The following is an 8683-nucleotide window of genomic DNA, read 5'->3' as shown; positions in this document are numbered from 1 at the left end:
TCTCCCTCTCCCACTCCCGCTGCTTGTGTTCCTGCTCTCGCTCTCTCTGTCTCTGTCAAATAAATAAATAAAATCTTTAAAAAAAAAGATTTTATTTATTTATTTATTCATTCATTCATTTAGAGAGCCTGTGTGAGCAGGGGGAGGGGCAGAGGGAGAGGGAGAGAGAGAATCTCAGGCAGACTCTGTGCCAGGTGTGGAGCCTGACGCCAGGCTTGATCCCACGATTCCAAGATCATGACGTGAGCCGAAATCAAGAGTTGGAGGCTCAACCAACTGAGCCACCCAGATGCTCTAAAAGTCTCTCCACCATTCTTAAATCCTTCATCTTATAGACCCATTTGCCTGGGTAGCTACTGATGGTTTCCTGTGTATCTTTCCAGACTCTAAAAAAGCATGTATGTCTCTATCCTTTTAAAAACACAAATATGATCATACTATGTGTACTGTCTTACACCTTGCTTTTTTTAACTTATCAATATTTTTAGGGCACTTTTTCATATCAGTATGTGTATCTACATCTTTTTTACTTTAATGACTGCTTAATATTCCATCCTATGGATTTATCATACATTTGTAATCAGTCCCCTATTTATGGAAATTTGGATTGTATCTTTTTTTAAAATAAGCAGTGCTACAAATAAACATACATATATCTTTGCACACGTGTGTAACTGTAGGATAAATTCTTAGAAGTGAAATTGTAGAGGCAAATAATAGCTGAGAACAGCTAATGTTTGTTGAGAGGTTCTATCCATTCAACCACCTGGCGGATGTTCACCAGGTACCGACTACGTGCCAGACACAGTTCTGCAGGTAGGAGCTACCTGTGTGAGAAAGATAGACAAGGAATCTGGTCTGAGCACTTTAAAGACATAATCTGCTTTTCACAGGAGGCCTATAACGTATGTACTGTTATCTCTGTTTTTCAGATGAGAAAATTGGGCCTAACAAAGGATAGTAAGTGAAGTAATTTTACTTAAGTAAATTCCCCAAAATCACACAGCAAGACTTTTGAGCAGAGGAGTGACATAATCTGACTTATTTTTAATAGGATTTCTCTAGCTGTGATGGGAACAAACTGAAGATAAGGCAAGGGTAGAGAATGGGAAAACGGCTGGAAACCTTTTGCAATAACAGGCAAGTGATGATGGTGATAGGACCAGGGTGGTACCAGTAGTGATGAGTGATAGCCAGATTCTGGATATATTTTATTTTATTATGTTATGTTAATCACCATACATTACATCATTAGTTTTTGATGTAGTGTTCCATGATTCATTGTTTGTGTATAACACCCAGTGCTCCATTCAATATGTGCCCTCCTTAATACCCATCACCAGGCTAGCCCATCCCCCGACCCCCTTCCCCTGTAGAACCCTCAGTTTGTTTCTCAGAGTCCATAGTCTCTCATGGTTCGTCTCCCCCTCCAAATCCCCCCCTTCATTTTTCCCTTCCTACTATCTTCTTCTTCTTCTTCTTCTTTTTTTTTTAACATATAATGTATTGTTTGTTTCAGAGGTACAGATCTGTGATTAAATAGTCTTACACAATTCATAGCGCTCACCATAGCACATACCCTCCCCAGTGTCTATCACCCAGTCACCCCATCCCTCCCACCCCCCACCACTCCAGCAACCCTCAGTTTGTTTCCTGAGATTAAGAATTCCTCATATCGGGCGCCTGGGTGGCTCAGTTGGTTAAGCGACTGCCTTCAGCTCAGGTCATGATCCTGGAGTCCTGGGATCAAGTCCCACATCGGGCTACCTGCTCAGCAGGGAGTCTGCTTCTCCCTCTCCCGCTCCCCACTCTTGTGCTTTCTCTCTCTCTCTCACTCTCTCTCTCAAATAAATAAGATCTTTAAAAAAAAAAAAGAATTCCTCATATCAGTGAGATCATATGATACATGTCTTCCTCTGATTGACTTATTTCCCTTAGCATAATACCCTCTAGTTCTATCCAAGTCATTGCAAATGACAAGATTACGGTTTTTTTGATGGCTGCATAATATTCCATTGTGTGTGTGTATATATATATCACATCTTCTTTATCCATTCATCTGTCGATGGACATCTTGGCTCTTTACACAGTTTGGCTATTGTGGACATTGCTGCTATAAACATTGAGGTGCATGTATCCCTTCAGATCACTACATTTGTATCTTTGGGGTAAATACCCAGTAGTGCAATTGCTGGATCGTATGGTAGCTCTATTTTCAACTTTTTGAGGAACCTCCATACTGTTTTCCAGAGTGGCTGCACCAGCTTGCTTTCCCACCAACAGTGTAGGAGGGTTCCCCTTTCTCCGCATCCTCGGCCAACATCTGTCGTTTCCTGACTTGTTAATTTTAGCCATTCTGACTGGTGTGAGGTGGTATCTCATTGAGGTTTTGATCTGGATTTCTCTGATGCCCAGATTCTGGATATATTTTGAAATTAGAGCTGCCAAGATTTTACTGAGATGGGGAAGCTTAGATTCAATGAATAATATTAGGAAATTAGGTTTGGGGCATGTTAACTTTGAGATGATTGTTAGAAACCTTGGTGGTGTCATCACATGGGCAGTTGGATGAACTAGTCTTGAAGTTCAGAGGAGCAGTCTAGGCTAGAGCTATAAATTTGAGGGTCCTCATCATATAAATGGTATATAAAGCCACCGAAGTAGATGAGATCATCAAGAGAAATAGAATAAAATAGATAGGCCAAGGACTGGGCCTTTGGGTATTTTAACATTTAGAATTTAGGAAGTTGAGGATGAAGCAAAAAGAAAACTAAGAAGGGGCCAAAGAGATAAGAGGGAATCTGGGAGAGTGTGATGTCCTGGAACCCAAGTTAAGAAAGGGGAATCCAAGTGACAGAGGAGGGGGTCCATGGTAAGTGGAGTAAGATCAACTAGGATGAAGACAAAGATTAACCACTGGATTTAGTAACATGGATGCTACTGTTGGTGATGAGAAAAGCAGTTTTGGTGGATTGGCGGAGGCAAAATCTGACTGGAGTGGATTCAAGAGTAAATGGAAGGAAAAGAATTAGTTTTGCCAAAATGGGAAGATTTGTAGGGAGACAGTTGAAAAAAGTAGAAAAAAAATATATTAAGACATATATAAATATATATTTATATATTTATACACATATGGGAGAAACAAACTCGTGTTTATGCACTGACTGAAATTATCTAATAGAGAAAGGAAATCCATGATACAAAGAAGAGGGGGGAGAGTTGCTGGAACAATGTCCTTATATGGGAGACATGATGCACTCTAGCCCATAAGTGAACAGGTTCACTTAGGAACATTATTCATCCACAGTAACAGACACAGGGTAGGGTGTCTGGACACATACAAATAGGTGGTAAGATGTGGCGGGAGCCAGTGGGAATTCTCTTCTGATTCTTTCTCCATTTCCCATGAAATAGGAAGCAAAGTTATCAGCTAAGAATGAACATAGGGGAAGAGGTGTTGACAGTTTGAGGAGAGAGAAGAGTGCATAACAGTCATGTGGGAGAGCAAAAGACTTAACACCTGAGGAAATACAATGTAATCCTAGGCAGCATTAGAGGACTGCTTGCAATCATGAATTAAAAGTGAGACAACTGTGGTGCCAGGGTGGCTCAGTCGGTTAAGCATCTGACTCTTGATTTCAACTCGGGTCATGATCTCAGGGTCGTGAGATTGAGCCCCACTGCGGGCTCCATGCTGGGGGTGGAGCCTGCTTGAGAGTCTCCCTCTCCCTCTGCCCCTCCCCCATTCTCTCTCTCTTTCTCAAAAAATGAAATAAAAATAAAAGTGAGACAACTGTGCATGGTTTTGCATTTTTTTCCGTGTCCATTCAGCTCCTTGGGTGTAGGTACAGAGGAGGTAGAGAGTTGGATTTTCCCATCTTTGTGGGCTAGCCAGACAACCTTAAAGAAATGAGAGTCAGGTAGGGAAGTTGAGAATGTATGCAAGAAACATTCTGATGATTGAGTAAAAAAGGAAGTAGAGCCATGAGTTGATAAACTGAAAAAAGTGACAGTGAAAAGGAGTTGAGATAAATGGAAAGAACTGATCAAGGGATTGTCCTAATGGGGTCTAAAGTTTGTGGGAATTGGAATATCAGAAGAGGTGAACAGCAAAAAAAATAGGAGATGGTGGTTGGAAATGAGAATGCTTGAAATTAAGATCATGAAGTAGTTCGGTTATTGCTTATGACAAGGTCTGCCAGGGTATGACCACAGGAAATAACAGCTAGGGTAGCGCAGACAACAAGACTGTGGTAGGAAAGGTCAAGAAACTGAGCAGCAAGGATATTGGATGGATCATCTAAGTGGTCATTAAAACCATCAAGAATTAGAGCAGGGGAAGAGTGGGTGAGAGACAGCTAACTGGGAGCTAAAACACACAAGGAACAAGGTGACATGACCCTGGAGTCGATAGTGGGTGGTCCTGAGATGGTGGGTTGTAGAGTCTTATGACATTAGACTGAAAATTGGGGAGTTTTTTAGGGAGGAGGCAGGGAGAATGGTTCAGATTCAACAATAAAGAGGAAGGAGTATGCTTATCGCCCTTTAGGAGCAGTGATACAGATTTGTGGAGGAAAATAGCTGCCTCGTTTTTATGTCCTCTACTAATTTTAAAGTTTTCATCATGGAGACCTTGAACACTCCTTGTTTGTTTATTCCAATGTTTATTATTGTTGTGTTACAAATGTATACAGGATCTTTCTTTTGGACTCCTAACCTCTCCATATCCCCCTTAAACTCTGAGCTGAGCAGGCCACTCCAGTGAGTTTCTGAGAGGTATATCATCAGCTCTGTACCTCCTGCCCAATTCAATGCCACTGCCTTACCATCTTTCATTCTGACAACTGAAAACTAACTCCCTGCATCCAGTCTTCCACTGAGAATCCATTCTCCACACTGCTGCTTTGAGGAGTTGTCATATAGTTGCTCAACCCCCATTTAATAAGCACCTACTAAGGACTGAGCTACAGGCTTGGCTCTAATGTTCAAATTTGATCATGTCACTCACTCACTTAAGGATTATAATGGCCCCTCAATTCCTACAGGATAGATCCCACGCTAGTGGCACCCAAGTATGGCCATAGTCCAGATGCTGTCTGCCTTTCCAAGATCTTCTCCATTACCCCACAACTACCCCCTCCCCTCTGGCCATCCATAATCCCACCACCAAGCTACCTTATTTCTGTCAAGTGTGATGTTTCCCATCGCCTATTCTTGAAAAGCCCTCTCCCCTCCATTCTCCACCTGCTGGGTTCCTTTCATCCCGGCAATTCAGCTTTAGTCACCTGATTAATGAAGCCTTCCTGACTCCCCCACATAGATTGCAGTGTCCTCCCAAACCACTTGGTTTATTCCCCTACTGTATAACTTTACATACAATGCTTTAATTATTTGCTTACATCTACCATCCCCCGTAAGCTCCAAGTTCCCTTTAGAGAGTACGGACTACATCTTTGTACCCTGGTGTCTAACTTAATGGGCAGCATATAGTCAGTGCTCATTTAATATTAAGGAATTACATGAATTACAATGGATAACATTAATTGTAAATTTACTGTCGCCAGGGCTGTTCGAAGTGTTTTGCTCATTTAATTCTTCTAAAACTCTACGAACACGTACTGTTATTACCCTCATTTTACAGATGGGGAGACTTAGAGTGATCAAGTAACTTGCCCAAAGTTACTTGGTTAGTAAATTGAGGACCCAGTATTCAAACTCAGGCCAAACCTACACCAGAAGGAAGACTCCCCCTGTGACCCCCCTCAATATTCTACTCTTACATATAATTCTAGTAACAGAATAACTTCTACAGTCACATTGTTGAGTATAATCCATTAAGACATCCAGGTCTTTTTCTCCCATTCTGTTTTTAGTTCCTAAATTCCTTAGTCCCTTGTACCTATCATTATTAAACCTGCTGCTCTTTATATTTGCTCATTTCTGTAATTCCTTTTTTAAAATATTTTATTTATTTGAGAGAAAGGGAGAGCACAGAGGGAGAGTGAGAGGGAGAAGCAGACTCCCCGCTGAGCAGAAAGCATGCCCTGGGGCTCGATCCCAGGACCCTAAGATCATGGCCTGAGACGAAGCCGGATGCTTAACCAACTGAGTCACCCAGGAGTTCCTCATTTCTGTAATTCCTGACATTTTTGCAGTTTCAGGGAAGTCAGAAAGGGGCTCTGTTCTTTATCTCTTAATCTGTACATGAGCATTAAATTCACAAAGGAAGAGACTAATTAAGATCTTCAAATCCGCTGCATCCAACAGAGGGTGTTCCATTTTTCAATTAAAGAGGACTGTTCCCTCGCCTCTAACGATTTACATTGAGAGGGAAATGCTTTTGCGTTAAATGTATATGTGAACGGTTTTCCACCTTACTTTACTGAGTCTTTATTTTCCATGTTTCTTTGGTTGCCTATGTATATTCATAGGTTTGTCTATGTTTACCTCAAATACTAGACTTATCTCCTTTACTTGCTGGGATCCCTCTGCCCTGGAGTCCTTCCTTCCACTGTTCTACACTGATCCTTGGTTTTCCATACCATAAGGGGCTCCTTTTCATGAGCTCAATTCCTTGGAGTGAAGATGACTCCAAGATCTTTCCGGGCTCCCACAAAGAAGCACAGTCTGACCTAGAAAAATACAGCTTCATTGTGACCTCATTCCCCATCTAGATGATGAGTAGAGATTCAACCAGATTTTAGGAGCAGCAGAGAAGTCACTATTCTGACCAGTAATGGGAACCTAGGCTGCCTTTCCTTCCTTCCTTTCATGTGGCCCTCTCCTTTTCCCATGTCTCTCTCCCCTTCCATCTTCCCTACCCCCATCCTGCTGCCTCTTTATTTTTAAAGACTTACCTCCTAGGTCCTGATTGCATAGCTCATAAATATTCAACATTCCCTAGAAGCAACCTCTGAATGATATTTCACTGCTCAGTGTTATTCCTTCATCTAATCAGAAATGGGGCTTGACTTTTCCAGGGTCATTTGCCTCCGCCCCTGTACCCTGAACTGATCAGCATGGGGGCCTTATTCTCCTCTCCATGATCTTCATCATAAAGGGATTGCCCACTGTGACTGTGGAGCCCCTCATGGGCTCCAACCTTGATAGGCCCTGAGACTCCTACCTCTAAATGTGAGAATTCTCAAATATCCCATGAGGAGAAGGTTTGCCTATTCTAGGACAACAGAAGAGGAGAACGGATCTGGAGTTATGACCCAGGTAGAAAAATTATAAGCACTGTCCTTGACACGTAGAAGACATTTAGCAAATATTTTCATTGTGTTGAATGATTTCTTATATGCATATAAAAATGGAAAGAAAAATAAACCAAAATATAAGCAATATTTGGTGAAGTGTGAGGGAATATATACAATTTTTCCATCTTTTCTCCATTTAAAAATATTTTGGTCATTAATAGTGGAAAATATAAAAGTATCATTTCAAAGGTGCTAAGTAGAGGAAGGAGGCAGGCAGATTATGGGTCCAGGACTGTCCTCAGGACAAAAAGCTCCCACTTCAGGGGCACGCTGGAGCAGCCCAAGCCCAAGGCTGCAGCTAGTCTCACCTTTTCTCCACTGGTTTGGAAAAAGGATCAGCAAAGCCCCCACTCTTTGCATTGGAGGGAAGGACGGAACAGAGACGCGGGAATAGGAAATAAATGCAGGGAATCAAAGAATGGTAGGTCCCCTTGCAAATATCCTCCCCCAAACCTCCCTTTATGACATCTTAAACAGATCTCATCCAGCCTTGGCTTCAATCCTTCCAGAGACAGGGGGCTTAAAACCTGGTGAGGGAACTGAGTCCAAGAGGAAGCAGCTCCAACAAAGAGAAGAGGTCTTGTCTGTGGATATCGGCCACACGTCTAGCTCTGTCTCTAGCAAAATAATTGGTTGGGAAGTGGCTCAGAAGACAAACAGGATCAAGAAACAGAGATGGAATCCAAGAGTCAAGGAAAAGAAATCTCTTGGTAAGGTTCTAATATTAGTTGAGACATTGGAGACTCAGGGCCAGGCTCACCCTGTAATGCTCTGCCCAAAACACACAAGAGGACCTGGGTTGGCAGAGGTTGGGCCAGTGTGGACAGCAATGGCTTGGGCCAGTGTCCAAAGACGCAGTTTCATGGCCCCCATTTAGGTCCTCTTTGGGCACAGCTTAGGTTGGAGAAGGGAGTGGGAAATATTCTATGGGGCTATTTCAAAAGGCTACGGCAGCTGTCAGAGGAAGCTGTAAAAGTGTGTGTGTGTGAGGGGGGAGGGTCGGTGTGGGGACAGGGCCCATGTGTTTTGGGCTCTATTAACTAACTCCCTCCCATCCATCACAGCCTCCCCCCGGGGGCCGCTACTGCCCTGGCAGCTGGGTCACCCCGGGGAGGCTGGGCTGGGGGTCCCTGAAGGGAGCCAGGCTTCAGGCAGAGCAGCGGAGACACATGTGTGCCTGGCTGGGTTGGGGCTGGCGCCTCATTGAGAAGGGGGCTCTCCAAGCTGGGCTTCATTAGGGCAGTGGCACTAATAGGGGAGGGGGTGCAGGGGGCCGGGCTGACAGCCAATTACTTGCTCGTCTGCATTATGGATTAACCCATCTGGGCCTGGGAGATTGGCTCTGAAAGGGGCACAAAAGGGGGGGCGTGACCACAATCACACAGTGAATTATCCCGTCTGAGCGCAATTGTCCAGCAACAAAC

The sequence above is a fragment of the Mirounga leonina genome, unplaced genomic scaffold, assembly GCF_011800145.1.
Source record: "Mirounga leonina isolate KUSES-001 unplaced genomic scaffold, KU_Mleo_1.0 Mir_153, whole genome shotgun sequence".
Classification (NCBI taxonomy): domain Eukaryota; kingdom Metazoa; phylum Chordata; class Mammalia; order Carnivora; family Phocidae; genus Mirounga; species Mirounga leonina.
Note: the sequence above shows the minus strand (reverse complement) of the source record.